The sequence below is a fragment of the Bufo bufo genome, chromosome 3 (assembly GCF_905171765.1).
Source record: "Bufo bufo chromosome 3, aBufBuf1.1, whole genome shotgun sequence".
Classification (NCBI taxonomy): Eukaryota; Metazoa; Chordata; class Amphibia; order Anura; family Bufonidae; genus Bufo; species Bufo bufo.
The window spans coordinates 85,051,410-85,074,158 of record NC_053391.1 but is presented as its reverse complement, the minus strand read 5'-3'; the positions used below and the strand labels follow the sequence as shown (position 1 = coordinate 85,074,158).

Genomic DNA, 22,749 nt, shown 5'->3' with positions numbered 1-22,749 from the left:
CTGTTCCAATCTGATAGGGACTCGTATACCACTAATCTAATTTTAGAAAAGTCAGTTTTTCTAAAATCTAAAACTTTCCCCTACACTAGATCCCAAGCTTTCCCCTACAGTAATATCATATACCAAATTCCCATTTGTGAATACTAAATCTAAAATGGCCTCCTTCCAGGTTGGCTCCTCAACTACTTGCTGTAGAGATAATCCCTATAACTAGCTATTTTGGTTTTCCAGTTTACATCAGGAAGATTGAAGTCTCCCATAATGATAACTATCCCCTTCAATGTCATTTTAGCTATTTCCTCAACTAGTAGATCATCTAATTCTTTGACTTGGCTAGGTGGTCTATATATCACACCTACACGAGTTACCTTATGATTATCAAGCTGCAAGGTAACCCAAACTGACTCTAAATTGTTCTTGCTAACTTGTATCAAATTCGATTTTATGACATCTTTCACATACAGGGCCACCCCTCCCCCTTCTTGCCTTCTTTGTCTTTCCTGTATAGAGAGAACCCTGGTATTGTTATATCCCAGTCATTACTCCCCTTGAACCACGTCTCAGTAACAGCCACTACATCTATATTCTCAGATGCCATTATAGCCTCAAGTTCATTGATCTTATTCCCAAAACTGCGAGCATTTGTAGACAAGAATCTGAGCTTGTAATTTCTTAACCTTTGTGCTACTGGCTTCTTATGGCATTGTTCCGGGGGGCAGTTGGACTGCTGGATTATCACTCTTTTGCCCCCCTTTCCTAGTTTAAATGCTCCTTAGCAAATACTTGGAACTGTTCACCGAGGACATTCATTCCCTTGAGAGAAAGATGCAAACCATCTTTCTTGTACAGTTCTTTTCCATTCCAACAAGAGCTAACATGAGACACAAAGCCAAACCCTTGGTTCAGACACCATTCACCAAGCCATACATTGAATTCCTTAATGCGCATCTTCCTGTCATGCTGAAGGTTATGCACAGGCAAAACTGCAGAGAATGAAACAGTTGATGCAACCTCCCGTATATCCTTTCCAAGTGTGTGAAAAGGTTCTTTCACCTTTGAAACCTCATTGCCAGATCGTTTGTCCCAAGATGGACAATAACATCCACCTCCCTTTCCTGCTTTGCTTGCCTAACAATATTAAGGATCCGTCGTCTATCCCTGCTAGCGGTAGCACCAGGGACACATCTCACAACACCATTCTCCTCAAACTTCACACCTCTTATGATGGATTCACCCACCAACAGCTGCTTACTATCAGTCCTCACCTTCTCCTTTTTGTCTTTGGCTGCAGTCTTGCATACTTTAGGCATGGGAGATGATTGTTTCTCACCCACTGTGCTTGAGCCATCCTCCATGTTGCTCTTGCACTTTGAAAGTGCTGCAAATGAATTATGGAGAGCCACAGTCTCACAAAGCCCATGGAACCCTCTGTCCTCCTGCAGTGTCCCACTACCCATGTTTGTACTGCAAAGTCGTAGTGTTATGCTTTGTATGCTTTATATAACCTGTTTTATTCTGAAGTGCATCTTTATGCATAATCCCTGCCTACAGGTGTGTTAGATTCCATTACACTGAGCCTACCACTAGGGGGAGACAACATATCCCATATATATATAGTCTAGCTCAGGCCTAGTTAGGCAGTTTAGTTTAGTCTTAGCTCTCAGTCTGGAGTCTTCAGCCCTGAGCTGAAGTGGTCCACATACTCAGAAGGATATTAATTCAGAAAGCACTAGAGAAACAGACGCCCAAAGGGTTACGGCCATTGCTATACGTGCCTTAGGATCTTTGGAGTTAAAAGTGAAGGATTTACCGGCCTCCGGCAGCCTCACTAACCTGCACTGGGATAACAGGGACCAGCGTAGAAGTACTCTACCAGTAAGCATAAAACTTATATCATTAATAGCCTGGGAGACAGACATCACAACTGTAAGCAGTGGACCTCTTGCAGCTTTACCTCTGTCCTTCTTAAAGAGACTGTATTTCATATCTGGATGTACTAGAGACTGTTTTATACTTGGATGTAAACGTTACCAGGAGCAACGTTCAGTAAAAGTTATAAGCTGGATTGCACCATCCTTGTCTCAGTCTCCAATTCCTCAGTTAACACTACAGTAAATGGTTGTACCACCATAAAAGGTACTGGCGTCACGACTACAAGGGACCTTGCTATAGGCACATTAATACAGACCATCAAGGGCACCTGGAACCACCATCTGGCCTGTGTCCTTTACACCAGAGTGTGCCCCAGAGAATTCCTGTGCCGTTCTCCTCATCACTTGTGCAGGCCTGCCCAGGGACGACGTGACCGCGAGTAACCAGAACTGTATGTACCTCGGCCCACCTAATGCTCACACCGTGACCTCACACATAATTCCCCTGTCGGTCTGGCATATTGCACTCCTCCAATCTGTTTCTGTCCATCCATCAGTAACTGAGCCCCTATCACCTATTGGACTTGATGTGCCCAATCCCTTAGCACAAAGCCCTTGTCAACTTCTGCCCCCTGATCGAACAGAGTCCATGCCACCTGTTTCTTTTCCCTTTCATATAAAAGAGCCCATTCCATCTGCTGCTATCCTCCCTCTAATAACAGATCTCCATCACCTTTTGTCTTGCATGTTCATAGAGCCTCTAGCAGCTTCTAATCTCCCACCCACTGCAGTGTCCCTGACATCTGCCTCCTCTAACTGTGCCTAGTGGCACTGACTCTGTGGCAATAATGGGACAAAAATTGCTTATAGCTGCCCTGTCCCACTGTGTACAGGATATGGTGGCTTTATCTGTGTACATTGTATAAACAGGATTATTTATCTGTATAGCATATTATGTTATTATTTGTGCATAGTGTATAGGAGAAGCACTATATGGTGGAGTTACTGGTGTGTGCAAGGTTTAACAACATTATTGGTGTGTAACATGTAATAGATCAAATTTTTCTGTGTATAACGTATGATGTTTACTTGCACGTTAGGACAGTAATATCAACTTGTACTCTAAAGTTATTATTCATGATAAATGGCTATTTTTTCTCATGGTAAACTAAGCATCAGCAGCAAGGAGTTAAAGTGGTTATCCAATCCCAATAATGCACCTCATACAGGTAATACTTGGCCCACTCCCGGCACCCGCGTCACTGATGCCCACACGGCCGCCACTGCATCCTCCCCGTCACATGAATAAAAACATCCGGAGACGTGCGGGGCAGTCAATAGCATGCCACAATGGGAATGAGCCTCCTTAGCATCACGGGTGACGCTATGGCGGCTCATTTCCTTCACGGCCTGCTGTTGGCTGCACCCCCCGGACATAAGTATTACCTGTATTGCGGTGGCCAGGCATTTTGGGGGGCATAATAGGGGTTAGATAACCCCTTTAACAGTTAGGATACCAGAGGTTTTTTCATTTTTGCATTTTCATTTTTCTTCCCTTTATTCCTTGAGCCATAACTTTTTAATTTTTTAATGCCAGCATTTAGTATGGCAAACAATGTAGTGGGAAGCTGGCAAAAAATTCGAAATGGGTCGGAATTGAAAAAAAAAAAGCAATTCCTCCACTGACCTGTGCCTTTCATTCTCTGGGTCAGTAGGAATACAATGGGGGGGTGTCAGGGGAGCAGCCAGGGCAGGTGGTGGGATGGGCCAGGGGTTGTTTAGTGGGCGGAGTTAGGGGGCCCAATTCAGATTCTTGCTATGGGGCCCAAATATTTCTATGTACGCCCGTGATTATGATGCTGGTTCTCGGCAACCACTTACTTTTAGCTCATGAGTGACACACCGCTGAGATCAGCATTTCTGTCACTACTTTGTGCGGCCCTCAGTGAGGTCAGCATAAAGTTGATGACAGGATCCCTTTAAAGGGGTTTTCTGAGATTTTTGTACTGATGACTAGAGATGAGTAAATTTCTCACAAATTTGATTCAGCCGGTTCGCCAAATTTTTCGCAAAAGATTCGATCAGAATTTATTTGCAGCGAATCACGTTAAAAAACAGCTATTTCCTGGCTGCAGAGAGCTTGTATAGTGGTGTAGAACACTGTGTCTTGCAGTAACACGCATAGGGAGTCTGCTGTGGTAGTGAAACCATACTGTCAGTCAGTATGACACGCACATGACAGGTATCACTCTTAGAATCACTGCACACTTCACTTCTTTGGGCAGTTACGGGGCCAAAACTGACCAAATAACTCTATTGTGAACTCACCCTTACAGGTCGATGTTAGCACCAGGTCTAAAGAACCATGCAGAGGCCCAAGATCCTAATGTAGCTTGAAAGAGCGCACTCCTTTTACACCGTCGTCAGCTGATTCCACATAGATGTCTACAGAACCTGTTTTAAATGCTTATACAAGTAGAGCCCCCCTGACAGAGTGGAGAGGGTATCAGCATGGATAAAAAAACACAACAGAAATTACCAAAAAAGGCTTTCAGAGGCTTTATTTTCTGAGGAGTCTGAAGAAAGCACAACTCCCAAAACAGCTGCTAGTCAATTTTTACAGGTGCACCATAGAATCTGTTATCACATACTGCATTACAGTGTGGTCCTCCGGCTGCTCTTCTGAGGACAAGAAGACCCTCAAGCGCATCATCAGAATGGCTGCAGAATCACTGGTACTCAGTTACCATCACTGGATGACATCTTCACTGCTCGCTGCAGCAACAGGGCAAAAATTATCTGCGGGGATCCAACTCACCCCGGCCACAGCCTTTTCATTCCCCTACCCTCTGGTAGGCGTCTTAGAGCCCTACACGCCCGCACTACTAGGCTGAAGAACAGCTTTTACCCCAAAGCAATCAGTCTCTTAAATGCTCAGAGACTATTGCCCCTTCCTAGGATAGAAGCTACCACAGACTGAAAGTGACTGCTGCATTCATGAACCCATGATGATCTCTTGTCTGCAGTGGTGTCTGAATCAGTGTGTATATATACTCATAAGCACTTCCTACTTTGCTCTTGCTATATATACGATATATATATCGTTCCCATTGTTTGGATTGCTCCAAACAACATTTCATTGTATTGTACATTGTATTACATTGTATTGTACAGTGACAATAAAGGCATCTTCTCTTATCTTATCTTACCAGTAAGTTTGTGTTGACATCACTGATTATTTTGACCTTCCTCTGATCCGTCAGAACAATAACCCCCAAAAAATCGGATCCTGTCTGTTGAGCATCCGCCTTCACTCAGTCAGCATTTGGTCAGTAATCCATTAGTATTGCTAAAGCCCAAAAAAAACCAGGAGTGGATCCAAAGCAGAGATGACACGTAATTGGAATATTTGCATGTCTTCTGTGTTTTGTACCTGCTCCTGCGTTCAGCTTCTGCGTTCAGCTTCTGGATGAGTGCACACATACTGTTGTCTCTTGGAAATCGCTTTGGTGATCGATTGCTGGCGGAATGACTGACGAGGAGTAGGAGGGTGAGGAGCAGGAGCATCAGGACCGGTAGATGATGGGAAGGACAGACAGATCCCTTCGGCTGAGGTGGTGGAGCCTTGACTGCCTGAATTCGGGCAGGTGCTACTGTGTGATGCAGCGGTTGATGCGGCAGGCTGGACCACCACATTAGAGCCACAGTTCTCCCAGGCCACTTTATGGTGATGTTGCATATGTTGACGCAGGGCCGTGGTGCCAACATTGGAACCCTGGCCACGTTTCACCTTCTGCCCACAGATTCAGCAAATGGCCAAGTAGGTGATTTTACCCCCAACACTCTGCACTGACTGCTACTGCCGCTGCCTCTGTGAACCCCTGCACCACTACTTTTCGGGCAGGTAGGCTCCTGCGAAGGGGGTGGTCTACCCCAGGCACTTTTGGCTCCCAACCTCCTACTTCTGCCACCCTGCTGACTCCCGGCCACGCTACCGACTTGCTGGCTCCGCCACTGCCTCACACGCAAGCTGCCACCTTCTTCTCCCGATGATGATGAAGCCCCTTCTTCATCCGGCTCCCAAGTGCGATAAGCTACATCATCATCATCGAGTACTGTGTGCACGTCACTGATGTCCTCCTCAACCGTCTCTGGGTCAGGAGTCTGACTGTTTGCAACACCAGCTCCCACGCCACTCTCTTCATCACTACTTTTCGGCCTACAGGTAGAAGCGGCGGATGACTCCTCCAGATCTTGGCTGGGCAGCAGCTGCTGACTGTCCTCTAGTTGCTTGTTCTCGCTGTATAGTTGAGCTGAGCCCACAGCATATAATACTTCTCTGGCTGAGGGAACAGAAAAGAAAAGAGGCAGGTTGAGGACAGGTGAGGGCATAGGGCCTGCTCCCGGGCCATGCCAACTAAGGGTTGTGTCTGACAAACCCACCGACTGTTGGCTGGTGGTGTCTGATGTCACTTGGGATGAAGTGGATGACCGAGTCAACCATTCAAGAACCGCTGGGTTGCTGGTCAAGACACGACCGCTAGATGACACTGGGAGCTAAGGCCTCTCGCTGCCACTCCTGCTGCCACGCCCCCCTTACTCTGCTGTGACCTGTGCCTGCGCCAGAAACATTTAGGCCTCTGCCCCTCCCCTGTGCAGGGCCTGTCAGTTCTCTGTCTGACATACTGTTAGACCAAATAAATAAATAAAATGGAAATTAATACACCCCAAAAAAGGCTATAATTTTGACACTTCACCACACGACGGCAAATAATACTTTTTTTTGCCACTAATACACGCCAAAAAAGGCTTTAGAACCTATAACTGCACAGCTGAACAGCAAAAAATACTTTTTTGCCACTAATACATGCCAAAAAGGCTTTAGAACATATAACTGCACCGCACAAGGGCTAATAAGACGTACAAATATTTCCAAGTAATACACCCTGTTAATGGCTGTATCACACACCACTTGCACCCTAATAAAAAGAACGGTTTGCTGAAATTACAGAGGTATCATCTATTGCAAACCTGATAGCAGCAGTGTAATGGCAATTTGGATCAGCAGTCACTGCAGCAAGGTGTAATAGGATTGCTCCTATTACCCAGACTGTAAACTGCCCTATTGGACCCTGTTCTGCTTTAATACTGTGGAATAATTCTCTGAACTCTTTCCCTGAACTTCTATTAAGCAAAATACAAGTCTTAAAGTCTTTTCTACCCCTAGTGCTACTGTCCCTAGCGCCTGCTGACGTCTCTCCCTGCACTAAGTACACTGGAAAATGGCTGAATCCAAGATGGCTGAGGCAATTTATAGGGCAGTGACATCACAGGTCTGGCTGGCTGCTGAATGGTTGCATGCATGGCATTGTGGGTGATCCCTCATTCCCAGAGTTCTTTGCTCCATGTGCAGCAGCCATTTTAGGAAAAAATGCGATTCAATACCACGAAGCATCAGGAAATTCGGATTCGGTGTGAATCGAATTTTTCCTGAAATTCGGATCAAATTCCACTTCGACAACTTCGATTTGCTCATCTCTACTGATGACCTATGCTCTGGATAGGTTATTAGTATCTGATCGATGGGGTCCAACACCCCGGCACACCCCCCCCCTCCCGATCTGCTGTTTGAGAAGGCATTGGTGCTTGGAGTGGTGCTGCGGCCTTCTCGCAGCTTTGCCTAGGCCATCTGTCACATGGCCTAGGCTCAGCTAGGGGCTAATCTACCATACCAAGCACAACCCTTATGCAATGGCGCTGTGCTTGGTGAGCAGGAAGAAGGCCGCAATGCTACTATGAGTGCCTGTGCCTTCTCAAACAGCAGAACAGCGGGGGTAGGTCATCAGAGGATAGATCATCAGTAGAGATGAGCGAATCGAAGCTGACGAAGTGGAATTAGTTCAGAATTTCAGCAAAAATTCAATTCGCACCGAATGCAAATTTACTCATGCTTTGTGTTTTTTTCCTAAAATGGCTGCTGTACGTGTGAGAACATGGAAGGCGGGATCACCCATACTGATATGCATGCAGCCAATCAGAAGCCAGCCCTGTGATGTCACAGCCCTATAAATAGCACAGCCATCTTAGATTCTGCCATTTACTAGTGTACTTAGTGCAGGGAGAGATGTCTGCAGGCGCTAGGAACAGTGATAGAAAAAAACTTTATTGTGCTAAAAAGAAAATGATTTACAAGTGCAGGGAAAGATTATTCAAGGTGTAGGGAAAGATAAGGAGGAATTATTCCACAGCATTTCTGTTGAAAAGGGTTCAGTCAGGGAGGTGACAGCCTGGGTAATAGGAACAATCCTATTACACCTTGCAGCACTGACTGGGGATCCAAATTGCCATTATACAGCTCTGTAATTCCAGCAAACCGTTCTTATTAGGGTGCAAGTGCTGCTTGATACAGGCATTAACAGGGTTTATTACAAGGCAATATTTCTACATCTTATTTACCCTTGTGTGGTGCAGTTATCTGTAGTAAAGGCTTTTGTGGGGTATTTTAGCGGAAAAAGAAAAAATATATTTTTGCGGCTCATCGGTGCAGTTATCTGTAGTAAAGGCTTTTGTGGGGTGTTTTAGCGGAAAAATAAAAAATATATTTGCCGCTTAGCGGTGCAGTTATTTCTTTTAAAGCTTTTTGTGACGTGTGTTAGAGCAAAAAGAAAAAATATATTTGGTGCTCTGCGTTGCAATAATCTGTTGTAAAGGCTTTTGTGGGGTGTTTTAGCGGAAAAAGAAAAAATATACACTGCTCAAAAAAATAAAGGGAACACAAAAATAACACATCCTAGATCTGAGTTAATTAAATATTCTTCTGAAATACTTTGTTCTTTACATAGTTGAATGTGCTGACAACAAAATCACACAAAAATTTAAAAATGTAAATCAAATTTTTTAACCCATGGAGGTCTGGATTTGGAGTCACACTCAAAATTAAAGTGGAAAAACACACTACAGGCTGATCCAACTTTGATGTAATGTCCTTAAAACAAGTCAAAATGAGGCTCAGTAGTGTGTGTGGCCTCCACATGCCTGTATGACCTCCCTACAATGCCTGTGCATGCTCCTGATGAGGTGGCGGACGGTCTCCTGAGGGATCTCCTCCCAGACCTGGACTAAAGCATCTGCCAACTCCTGGACAGTCTGTGGTGCAACGTGACGTTGGAGGATAGAGCGAGACATGATGTCCCAGATGTGCTCAATTGGATTCAGGTCTGGGGAATGGGCGGGCCAGTCCATAGCATCAATGCCTTCGTCTTGCAGGAACTGCTGACACACTCCAGCCACATGAGGTCTAGCATTGTCGTGCATTAGGAGGAACCCAGGGCCAACCGCACCAGCCTATGGTCTCACAAGGGGTCTGAGGATCTCATCTCGGTACCTAATGGCAGTCAGGCTACCTCTGGCGAGCACATGGAGGGCTGTGCGGCCCTCCAAAGAAATGCCACCCCACACCATTACTGACCCAATGCCAAACCGGTCATGCTGGAGGATGTTTCAGGCAGCAGAACGTTCTCCACGGTGTCTCCAGACTCTGTCACCTCTGTCACATGTGCTCAGTGTGAACCTGCTTTCATCTGTGAAGAGCACAGGGCGCCAGTAGCAAATTTGCCAATCTTGATGTTCTCTGGCAAATGCCAAACGTCCTGCACGGTGTTGGGCTGTAAGCACAACCTCCACCTGTGGACGTTGGGCCCTCATATCACCCTCATGGAGTCTGTTTCTGACCGTTTGAGCAGACACATGCACATTTGTGGCCTGCTGGAGGTCATTTTGCAGGGCTCTGGCAGTGCTCCTCCTGTTCCTCCTTGCACAAAGGCGGAGGTAGCGGTCCTGCTGCTGGGTTGTTGCCCTCCTCCAGGTCTCCTGATGTACCGGCCTGTCTCCTGGTAGCGCCTCCATGCTCTGGACACTACGGTGACAGACACAGCAAACCTTCTTGCCACAGCTCGCATTGATGTGCCATCCTGGATAAGCTGCACTACCTGAGCCACTTGTGTGGGTTGTAGACTCTGTCTCATGCTACCACTAGAGTGAAAGCACCGCCAGCATTCAAAAGTGACCAAAACATCAGCCAGGGAGCATAGGAACTGAGAAGTGGTCTGTGTCACCACCTGCAGAACCACTCTTTTATTGGGGGTGTCTTGCTAATTGCCTATAATTTCCACCTGTTGTCTATCCGATTTGCACAACAGCATGCGAAATTGATTGTCACTCAGTGTTGCTTCCTAAGTGGACAGTTTGATTTCACGGAAGTGTGATTGACTTGGAGTTACATTGTGTTGTTTAAGTGTTCCCTTTATTTTTTTGAGCAGTGTATTTCACGCTTGGCTTTGCAGTTATTTCTTTTAAAGCCTTTTGTGAAGTGTGTTAGCACAGAAAGAAAAAACGGAATTAGACTTAGGCCCCTTTCACACGGGTGAGAATTCTGCGCGGGTGCAGTGCGTTAGGTGAACGCATTGCACCCGCACTGAATCCGGACCCATTCATTTCTATGGGGCTGTGCACATGAGCGGTGATTTTCACGCATCACTAGTGCGTTGCGTGAAAATCGCAGCATGTTCTATATTCTGCGTTTTTCACGCAACGCAGGCCCCATAGAAGTGAATGGGGCTGCGTGAAAATCGCAAGCATCTGCAAGCAAGTGCGGATGCGGTGCGATTTTCACGCACGGTTGCTAGGAGACGATCGGGATGGGGACCCGATCATTATTATTTTCCATTATAACATGGTTATAAGGGAAAATAATAGCATTCTTAATACAGAATGCATAGTACAATAGGGCTGGAGGGGTTAATTAAAAAAAAATAATAATTTGACTCACCTTAATCCATTTATTCGTGCAGCCGGCATCTCTTCTGTCTTCTTCTTTGCTGTGCACAGGAAAAGGACCTGTGGTGACGTCACTACGCTCATCACATGGTCCGTCACATGATCCATCACCATGGTAAAAGATCATGTGATGGACCATGTGATGAGGGCAGTGACGTCATCAAAGGTCCTATTCCTCAAAGAAGAAGACAGAAGAGATGCTGGCTGCGCGAACAAGTGGATTAAGGTGAGTTAAATTTTTATTTTATTTTTTAACCCCTCCAGCCCTATTGTACTATGCATTCTGTATTAAGAATGCTATTATTTTCCCTTATAACCATAATTACATCTACACAAAATAATTACGCAACGCACCCGCAACGCATCCGGACATTATCCGGACAAGCTCGTCTGCAAGGGGCCTTAGGCCTCTTTCACACGAGCGTGACGGATTAGGTCCAGATGCGTTCAGGGTGCGTTCAGTGAAACTCGCACCATTTTGCAAGCAAGTTTAGTCAGTTTTGTCTGCAATTGCGTTCAGTTCAGTTTTTTCTGCACGGGTGCAATGCGTTTTGATGCTTTTTTCACGCGCGTGACAAAAAAAACTGAAGGTTTACAAACAACATCTCTTAGCAACCATCAGTGAAAAACGGATGCAATAAATTTTTCACGCAGCCCCATTCACTTCTATGGGACTAGGGCTGCGTGAAAAACGCAGAATATAGAGCATGCTATTTTCACACAAAGCAGAACTGATGCGTGAAAAACAACGCTCATGTACACAGACCCTTTGAAATGAATGGGTCAGGATTCAGTGCAGGTGCTATGCGTTTACGTCACGCATTGCACCTGTGCGGAAAACTCGCTCGTGTGAAAGGGGCCTTACCGGTAATTTAGTTTCCATGAATCCACCATGACGGCACACATGAGATTGACCCCTGACCTCTGTAGGGGCAGGAACAGAGAAAGGTTAAATGGACCCCTTCCACCACCATACACAAGTGAGTTCCAGATTACAGTGCTCCGACCCACTATAAGTGTAACATGCATAAAAAGACATTTAATAATTTATTTTAAATTTTTATTTTTTGGTATTTCCTCATACCTAATTTTTTATTTTTTTGCGGTGGGTTATTTTGCAGTCATGGTGGATTCATGGAAACTGAATTACCGGTAAGTCTAATTCCGGTTTTCCATTTTACCACCATGATGGCACACATGAGAGTATTCATACTAGACCAAGTGGCTGCTCTGCATATCTGTTCCAGAGAAGCCCCTGCTCTTTCTGCTTACGAAGAAGAAATTGCCCTGGTAGAATGGGCTTTAATTCCTATGGGGCAACTAATACCCTGGATTTTGTAACAGTCTGAAATCGGCAGTTTGATCCACCAAGCTTTTGATACTGCTTTGCCCTTATTTTTCCCTCGGAATTGGACAAGTAAAGTATCCACTTGGCGTAGATCCCTGGTGTTCTCTAGATATTTGAGGACAGTTCTTCTGACATCCAGGGAGTGGAATTGCTCCTCCCCAGGATTTTTAGGGTTTGTACAGAAGGAAGGTAATACTATTTCTTGGTCTCTATGGAAATCGGTTACTAATTTAGGTAAAAACCCTGGATCTAGTCTGAGGGTTATCCTGTCTTCTTGTATAGTGAGGTATGGTTCACAGATTGAAAGGGCCTGGATTTCGCTTAACCTCTTGGCTGATGATATGGCTATCAGAAAAGCTGTTTTCTGTGAAAGATTTTTTAAAGAGCTATCCTCCAATGGTTCAAATGGAGACCCTGTAAGTCCTTTGAGAACAGTATTCAAGTCCCAGGAAGGCATCCGGGGTCTGATTGAAGGTCTTAGTCTAGATGCGGATCTAATAAATCTCCTGATCCATCTATGACTGGCCAGTTCAATGTCAAAGAAGGCACTTAGGGCTGAAATCTGAACATTCAGGGTAGACAGTCTGAGGCCCAGCTCTAGACTCCTTTGAAGAAAGTCTAGGATCTTCTGGATATTGGGCTCTGAATGGTTAGGTCTCCTCTCCAGTCCAGGTACAGAATTTTTTCCATATTTTGAGGTAAATAGAATCGGTTACTTTTTTTCTACTTGCCTTGAGTGTAGATATTACCTTCTCAGAAAGGCTTTTGTGTCTTAGGATGTCGGATTCAGGATCCATGCCGTTAGCTCGAAGAGCTCCTGATGTGGATGTGAGATCGGGCCCTGGACTAAGGTATCCTTCCTGAATGGAAGAATTAATGGTTCCTGTGGAGATAGTCTCATTAGTATGGAGAACCAACTTCTCTCAGGCCAAAACGGGGTTATTAAGATTAGCCTTGCCGACTCTTGCATAGCTTTCTGTAGAACCCTGGGTATTAACTGGAATGGGGAAAGGCATAAGCGAGGTCCCAATTCCAGTTTTGGGAAAACGCATCTATTGCCCAAGGATTGTCCCTTGGGTTCAGGGAGCAAAATAATGGGACTTTTGTGTTTAGTTTGTATGCGAATAGGTCTATAGATGGATGACCCCACTTTTCTAGCAACAGGTTGAATATCTCGATGTTTAAGGACCATTCTCCCTGATCTATGGTGGTCCTGTTAAAGAAATCTGCTATCAAGTTCTGTTCTCCTTTTAGGTGAATGGCTTAGACAGATTTTACTTTCTTCTCTGCCCAGGAGAATATTTTTGCAGATAGATTATGTAGTTTTACTGATCTTGTACCACCCTGATGTTTTAGATAGGATACTGTTGTAACGTTGTCTGAGAGGATCTTTATGTGGTTGTTCTCTATTTCTTCCGAGGCTGCCTTTAAGGTCTGCCATACTGCTCTGAGTTCTCGATAGTTTGAGGATCGCATTTCTATTTCTGTAGCCCAGATTCCCTGATCAAAGTTTGTGTTGACCTTTGCTCCCCATCCCGAGCCGCTTGTGTCGATGTGGATAATTATTGCTGGTGTTTTCTGCTATTCTACACCTTTCCTTAGATTTTTTTAATCAAACCACCAGAATGTGGAGCTTTTTACATGTCCTGGGATCCGAATACTTTGGTCTAGTGATGTTTGGCGCTTGTCCCACTTTTTCAGAAGCCAAGCTTGGAGGGTTCTGTAGTGGACCTGACACCATGGAACTGCAACAATACAGGCTGTCATCTGCCCTAAGAGACTCATTGTCTCCCTGATGGAATAAAATCTCCTTTTTAAAAGAACTCTGACAGCTTTTTGTATAGTTCCTATTCTTTCTACTGGAAGGAAGGAAGTTTGTTTTGTGGAATCTAAAAGAACTCCCAGAAATTTTACCCTTGTTTTTGGTAATAGACAAGACTTGTTAAAACCCCTTAAAGACATAGGGCGTACAGGTACGCCCTTGTGCCCTGGTACTTAAGGACACAGGGCGTACCTGTACGCCCTGTGAATTTTCGATCACCGCCGCGCCGCTGGCAGTGATCGGAACCCGGTGCCTGCTCAAATCATTGAGCAGGCACCTAGGCTAAATGCGCGGGGGGGTCCCGTGACCCCCCCATGTCGGCGATCGCGGCAAACTGCAGGTCAATTCAGACCTGCGGTTTGCTTCGATTTCTGCAGTTTATGATCAGAAACTTTAGTATTCCTAAAATAGATCTGTATCCCTCCCCCTGCACCCCCGAGTGATTTTAGCCCGGTGGGAGGTGCAGGGGGAGGGTTGCGGGCGGTGCGGGAGGCGGGCGGTGCGGCAGGCGGGATCGCGATCCCCCGCCCGCTTCCCCTTGAATAATCGTTGGCTTCTAGTGGGTATACCAGGGTGCCAGCACATTGCACGGACGGACCGCTGTATGGAAAAGGTTAACAGCGCAGGGAGCTCCCTCCCTCTCCCATCGGGGGGCTGCTGTGCCTTTGCAGCCCTCCGATGGGAGAGGGAGAGAGCCCCCAGACAGCCCCCCGACAGCCCCGTCCTCACCCTTCCCCGTCTGCGAAGTTCTGACCAGTATTGAGCAGACGGGGAAGGTTCCCATGGCAACAAGACGCCGTCTCAGGCATCCTGCTGTCCATGGTGCTGAACAGATCTGTGCTAAAAGGCATAGATCTGTTCAGACAAAGTGTAAAATACAGTACAGTACAATATATATTGTACTGTACTGTATTATACAGACATCAGACCCACTGGATCTTCAAGAACCAAGTGGGTCTGGGTCAAAAAGAAAGTGAAAAAAAGTGAAAATAAAGTAAAAATCAAAAAACACATTTATCACTAATTAAAAATGAAAAAAATAAAATTCCCTACACATGTTTGGTATCGCTGCGTCCGTAACGACCTGATCTATAAAACGGTCATGTTACTTTACCCGAACAGTGAACGCCTTAAAAATAAAAAATAAAAAACTATGATGAAATTGAAATTTTGCCCACCTTACTTCCCAAAAAAGGTAATAAAAGTGATCAAAAAAGTCGTATGTACGCCAAAATTGTAACAATCAAACCGTCATCTCATCCCGCAAAAATAATAGCCTACCCAAGATAATCGCCCCAAAACTGAAAAAACTATGGCTCATAGACTATGGAAACACTAAAACATGATTTTTTTTGTTTCAAATATGAAATCATTGTGTAAAACTTACATAAATAAAAAAAAAGTTTACATATTAGGTATCGCCGCGTCCGTATCGACCGGCTCTATAAAAATATCACATGACCTAACCCCTCAGGTGACCACCGTAAAAAAAAAAAAACGGTGTAAAAAAAGCTATTTTTTGTCATCTTACCTCACAAAAAGTGTAATATCAAGCGACCAAAAAGTCATATGCACCCCAAAATAGTGCCAATAAAACAGTCATCTCATCCCGCAAAAAATGAGACCCTACTTAAGATAATCGCCCAAAAACTGAAAAAACTATGGCTCTTAGACTATGGAGACACTAAAACTTTTTTTTGTTTTAAAAATTAATTAATTGTGTAAAACTTACATAAATAAAAAAAATTGTATACATATTAGGTATCGCCGCGTCCGTGACAACCTGCTCTATAAAATTACCACATGATCTAACCTGTCAGATGAATGTTGTAAATAACAAAAAAAAAACGGTGCCAAAAAAGCTATTTATTGTTACCTTGCCGCACAAAAAGTGTAATATAGAGCAACCAAAAATCATATGTACCCTAAACTAATACCAACAAAACTGACACCCTATCCCGTAGTTTCTAAAATGGGGTCACTTTTTTGGAGTTTCTACTCATGGGGTGCATCAGGGGGGCTTCAAATGGGACATGGTGTAAAAAAAAACAGTCCAGCAAAATCTGCCTTCCAAAAACCGTATGGCATTCCTTTCCTTCTGCGCCCTGCCGTGTGCCCGTACAGCGGTTTACGACCATATATGGGGTGTTTCTGTAAACTAAAGAATCAGGGCCATAAATAATGAGTTTTGCTTGGCTGTTAACCCTTGCTTTGTAACTGGAAAAAAAATATTAAAATGGAAAATCTGCCAAAAAAGTGAAATTTTGAAATTGTATCTCTATTTTCCATTAAATATTGTGCAATACCTAAAGGGTTAACAAACTTTGTAAAATCAGTTTTGAATACCTTAAGGGGTGTAGTTTCTTAGATGGGGTCACTTTTATGGAGTTTCTACTCTAGGGGTGCTTCAGGGGGGCTTCAAATGGGACATGGTGTCAAAAAAAAACAGTCCAGCAAAATCTGCCTTCCAGAAACCGTATGGCATTCCTTTCCTTCTGGGCCCTGCCGTGTGCCCGTACAGTAGTTTACGACCACATATGGGATGTTTCTGTAAATTACAGAATCAGGGCCATAAATAATGAGTTTTGTTTGGCTGTTAACCCTTGCTTTGTAACTGAATAAAAAATATTAACCACCTCAGCCCCCAGTGCTTAAACACCCTGAAAGACCAGGCCACTTTTTACACTTCTGACCTACACTACTTTCACCGTTTATTGCTCGGTCATGCAACTTACCACCCAAATGAATTTTACCTCCTTTTCTTCTCACTAATAGAGCTTTCATTTGGTGGTATTTCATTGCTGCTGACATTTTTACTTTTTTTGTTATTAATCGAAATTTAACGATTTTTTTGCAAAAAAATGACATTTTTCACTTTCAGTTGTAAAATTTTGCAAAAAAAACGACATCCATATATAAATTTTGCTCTAAATTTATTGTTCTACATGTCTTTGATGAAAATGTTTGGGTAAAAAAAAAATGGTTTGGGTAAAAGTTATAGCGTTTACAAACTATGGTACAAAAATGTGAATTTCCGCTTTTTGAAGCAGCTCTGACTTTCTGAGCACCTGTCATGTTTCCTGAGGTTCTACAATGGCCAGACAGTACAAACACCCCACAAATGACCCCATTTCGGAAAGTACACACCCTAAGGTATTCGCTGATGGGCATAGTGAGTTCATAGAACTTTTTATTTTTTGTCACAAGTTAGCGGAAAATGATGATTTTTTTCTTTTTTTTTTTTTTTCTTACAAAGTCTCATATTCCACTAACTTGTGACAAAAAATAAAAACTTCCATGAACTCACTATGCCCATCAGCGAATACCTTGGGGTCTCTTCTTTCCAAAATGGGGTCACTTGTGGGGTAGTTATACTGCCCTGGCATTCTAGGGGCCCAAATGTGTGGTAAGGAGTTTGAAATCAAATTCTGTAAAAAATGACGAGTGAAATCCGAAAGGTGCTCTTTGGAATGTGGGCCCCTTTGCCCACCTAGGCTGCAAAAAAGTGTCACACATCTGGTATCTCCGTATTCAGTAGAAGTTGGGGAATGTGTTTTGGGGTGTCTTTTTACATATACCCATGCTGGGTGAGATAAATATCTTGGTCAAATGCCAACTTTGTATAAAAAAATGGGAAAAGTTGTCTTTTGCCAAGATATTTCTCTCACCCAGCATGGGTATATGTAAAATGACACCCCAAAACACATTCCCCACCTTCTCCTGAGTACGGAGATACCAGATGTGTGACACTTTTTTGCAGCCTAGGTGGGCAAAGGGGCCCATATTCCAAAGAGCACCTTTCGGATTTCACTCGTCATTTTTTACAGAATTTGATTTCAAACTCCTTACCACACATTTGGGCCCCTAGAATGCCAGGGCAGTATAACTACCCCACAAGTGACCCCATTTTGGAAAGAAGAGACCCCAAGGTATTCGCTGATGGGCATAGTGAGTTCATGGAAGTTTTTATTTTTTGTCACAAGTTAGTGGAATATGAGACTTTGTATGAAAAAAAAAAAAAAAAAAAATCATCATTTTCCACTAACTTGTGACAAAAAATAAAAAATTCTAGGAACTCGCCATGCCCCTCACGGAATACCTTGGGGTGTCTTCTTTCCAAAATGGGGTCACTTGTGGGGTAGTTATACTGCCCTGGCATTTTCCAGGGGCCCTAATGTGTGGTAAGTAGGTAAATGACCAGTGAAATCCGAAAGGTGCTCTTTGGAATGTGGGCCCCTTTGCCCACCTAGGCTGCAAAAAAGTGTCACACATCTGGTATCGCCGTATTCAGGGGACGTTGGGGAATGTGTTTTGGGGTGTCTTTTTACATATACCCATGCTGGGTGAGAGAAATATCTTGGCAAAAGACAACTTTTTCCATTTTTTTATACAAAGTTGGCATTTGACCAAGATATTTATCTCACCCAGCATGGGTATATGTAAAATGACACCCCAAAACACATTGCCCAACTTCTCCTGAGTACGGCGATACCAGATGTGTGACACTTTTTTGCAGCCTAGATGCGCAAAGGGGCCCAAATTCCTTTTAGGAGGGCATTTTTAGACATTTGGATACCAGACTTCTTCTCACGCTTTGGGGCCCCTAGAATGCCAGGGCAGTATAAATACCCCACATGTGACCCCATTTTGGAAAGAAGACACCCCAAGGTATTCAATGAGGGGCATGGCGAGTTCATCGAAATTTTTTTTTTTTGCCACAAGTTAGCGGAAATTGATATTTTTTATTTTTTTCTCACAAAGTCTCCCGTTCCGCTAACTTGGGACAAAAATTTCAATCTTTCATGGACTCAATATGCCCCTCACGGAATACCTGGGGGTGTCTTCTTTCCGAAATGGGGTCACATGTGGGGTATTTATACTGCCCTGGCATTCTAGGGGCCCTAAAGCGTGAGAAGAAGTCTGGAATATAAATGTCTAAAAAATTTTACGCATTTGGATTCCGTGAGGGGTATGGTGAGTTCATGTGAGATTTTATTTTTTGTCACAAGTTAGTGGAATATGTGACTTTGTAAGAAAAAAAAAAAAAATTCTGCTAACTTGGGCCAAAAAAAAGACTGAATGCAGCCTTACAGGGGGGGGGGGGGGGGATCAATGACAGGGGGGTGATCAATGACAGGGGGGTGATCAGGGAGTCTATATGGGGTTATCACCCAACTGTCATTGATCACCCCCCTGTAAGGCTGCATTCAGACGTCCGTATGATTTTTACGGATCCGATCAGTCTATCAGTGGATCCGTAAAAATCATGCGGACATCTGAATGGAGCTTTACAGGGGGTGATCAATGACAGAGGGGTAATCAATGACAGGGGGGTGATCAGGGAGTCTATATGGGGTGATCACCTCCGTCATTGATCACTCCCCTGTAAGGCTGCATTCAGACGTCCGTATGATTTTTACGGATCCGATCAGTCTATCAGTGGATCCGTAAAAATCATGCGGACATCTGAATGGAGCTTTACAGGGGGGTGATCAATGACAGAGGGGTAATCAATGACAGGGGGGTGATCAGGGAGTCTATATGGGGTGATCACCACAGTCATTGATCACTCCCCTGTAAGGCTGCATTCAGACGTCCGTATGATTTTTACGGATCCGATCAGTCTATCAGTGGATCCGTAAAAATCATGCGGACATCTGAATGGAGCTTTACAGGGGGGTGATCAATGACAGAGGGGTAATCAATGACAGGGGGGTGATCAGGGAGTCTATATGGGGTGATCACCTCCGTCATTGATCACTCCCCTGTAAGGCTGCATTCAGACGTCCGTATGATTTTTACGGATCCGATCAGTCTATCAGTGGATCCGTAAAAATCATGCGGACATCTGAATGGAGCTTTACAGGGGGGTGATCAATGACAGAGGGGTAATCAATGACAGGGGGGTGATCAGGGAGTCTATATGGGGTGATCACCACAGTCATTGATCACTCCCCTGTAAGGCTGCATTCAGACGTCCGTATGATTTTTACGGATCCGATCAGTCTATCAGTGGATCCGTAAAAATCATGCGGACATCTGAATGGAGCTTTACAGGGGGGTGATCAATGACAGAGGGGTAATCAATGACAGGGGGGTGATCAGGGAGTCTATATGGGGTGATCACCACAGTCATTGATCACTCCCCTGTAAGGCTGCATTCAGACGTCCGTATGATTTTTACGGATCCGATCCATCTATCAGTGGATCCGTAAAAATCATGCGGACATCTGAATGGAGCTTTACAGGGGGGTGATCAATGACAGGGGGGTGATCAGGAAGTCTATATGGGGTGATCACCTCCGTCATTGATCACTCCCCTGTAAGGCTGCATTCAGACGTCCGTATGATTTTTACGGATCCGATCCATCTATCAGTGGATCCGTAAAAATCATGCGGACATCTGAATGGAGCTTTACAGGGGGGTGATCAATGACAGGGGGGTAATCAATGACAGGGGGGTGATCAGGGAGTCTATATGGGGTGATCAGGGGTGATCAAGGGCTAATAAGGGGTTAATAAGTGACCGGGGGGGGGGGGTGTAGTGTAGTGGTGCTTGGTGCAACATATTACTGAGCTGCCTGTGTCCTCTGGTGGTCGATCCAAACAAAGGGGACCACCAGAGGACCAGGTAGCAGGTATATTAGACGCTGTTATCAAAACAGCGTCTAATATACCTGTTAGGGGTTAAAAAAATCACATCTCCAGCCTGCCAGCGAACGATCGCCGCTGGCAGGCTGGAGATCCACTCGCTTACCTTCCGATCCTGTGAACGCGCGCGCCTGTGTGCGCGCGTTCACAGGAAATCTCGCGTCTCGCGAGAGGACGCACCGGCGCGTCCACCCAGAACAACAGGACCGCCGCAAAGACGCAATCCTGCGTACGGCGGTCCTGAGGAGGTTAAAATGGAAAATCTTGAGGGGTGTAGTTTCTTAGATGGGGGTCACTTTTATGGAGTTTCTACTCTAGGGGTGCATCAGGGGGGCTTCAAATGGGACATGGTGTCAGAAAACCAGTCCAGCAAAACCTGCCTTCCAAAAACCATATGGCGCACCTTTCACTCTACGCCCCGCTGTGTGGCCGTACAGTAGTTTACGGCCACATATGGGGTGTTTCTGTAAATGGCAGAGTCAGGGCAATAAAGATACAGTCTTGTTTGGCTGTTAACCCTTGCTTTGTTAGTGGAAAAAATGGGTTAAAATGGAAAATAAGGCAAAAAAATGAAATTCGCAAATTTCATCCCCATTTGCCAATAACTCTTGTGCAACACCTAAAGGGTTAACGAAGTTTGTAAAATCAGTTTTGAATACCTTGAGGGGTGTAGTTTCTTAGATGGGGTCACTTTTATGGAGTTTCTACTCTAGGGTTGCATCAGGGGGGCTTCAAATGGGACATGGTGTCAAAAAACCAGTCCAGCAAAACCTGCCTTCCAAAAACCATATGGCGCACCTTTCACTCTACGCCCCGCTGTGTGGCCGTACAGTAGTTTACGGCCACATATGGGGTGTTTCTGTAAACGACAGAGTCAGGGCAATAAAGATACAGTCTTGTTTGGCTGTTAACCCTTGCTTTGTTAGTGGAAAAAATGGGTTAAAATGGAAAATTAGGCAAAAAAATGAAATTATCAAATTTCATCCCCATTTGCCAATAACTCTTGTGCAACACCTAAAGGGTAAACGAAGTTTGTAAAATCAGTTTTGAATACCTTGAGGGGTGTAGTTTATAGAATGGGGTCATTTTTGGGTGGATTATATTATGTGAGCCTCGCAAAGTGACTTCAGACCTGAACTGGTCCCTAAAAATTTAGTTTTTGTAAATTTCTGAAAAATTTCAAGATTTGCTTCTAAACTTCTAAGCCTTATAACATCCCCAAAAAATAAAATATCATTCCCAAAATAATTCAAACATGAAGTAGACATATGGGGAATGTAAAGTCATCGCAATTTTTGGGGGTATTACTATGTATCACAGAAGTAGAGAAACTGAAACTTTTAAATTTGCAAATTTTTCAAAATTTTTGTTAAATTAGGTATTTTTTGGTGCAAAAAAAATAATTTTTTTGACTTCATTTTACCAGTGTCATGAAGTACAATATGTGACGAAAAAACTATCTCAGAACGGCCTGGATAAGTCAAAGCGTTTTAAAGTTATCAGCACTTAAAGTGACACTGGTCAGATTTGCAAAAAATGGCCTGGTCCTAAGGTGTAAAAAGGCTGTGTCCTTAAGGGGTTAAGTTTATTATCCATCCTAGATTTTTTCAAAAGCGCAAAACCTGTCTCGATCTGTTTTTATCTGCTGTTCCGAGTCTGATATGATTAGGAAGTCGTCTAAATAGGAGACGATTGTAAGACCTTGAGTTCTTAAAAGTGTCATGGTCTTACCTTCTTGCTGTTCTCCTTTGTTTGACATGTGCTGGCGGCCATCTTGGTTTCTGGGTTTCTTGTAGCCTTCCACCCTGCGGCTCCTCCTTCCCACTGGGAGGAGCTGGATGCCTAGCTCATATATATAGGAGGTCTGTGGCTTCAGTTCCTTGCTTGGTCCTCTTGTGTTCACATGCTTCTAAGACTGCTGCTGCTTCTGGTTCCTGATCCTGGCTTCGTCTGACTACCCTGCTGGTTCCTGATCCTGGCTTCGTCTGACTACCCTGCTGGTTCCTGATCCTGGCTTCGTCTGACTACCCTTCTGGTTCCTGACCTCTAGCTTCGCAAAGACTCTGCTCGGTTTCACCATCCGTTTGGACTTTTGCTTTACAGCTTTATTTTCAATAAAGCCTTCTTATTTTCTCTTATCTCTTGTTGTACGTCTGGTTCATGGTTCCGTGACATTAGGACCAAGCCATGAATTCTGACGGTACAGGGCCATCCTCGCTACC

The 22,749-nt window shown here is 44.4% G+C and overlaps 1 protein-coding gene across 1 annotated transcript in view; it reads right to left on the bottom strand.

Annotated features, from left to right (window-relative positions):
* Positions 1-22,749, bottom strand: part of ARL6 (ADP ribosylation factor like GTPase 6) — a 270,741-nt gene that overhangs the window by 205,538 nt on the left and 42,454 nt on the right. The window lies entirely within an intron of this gene.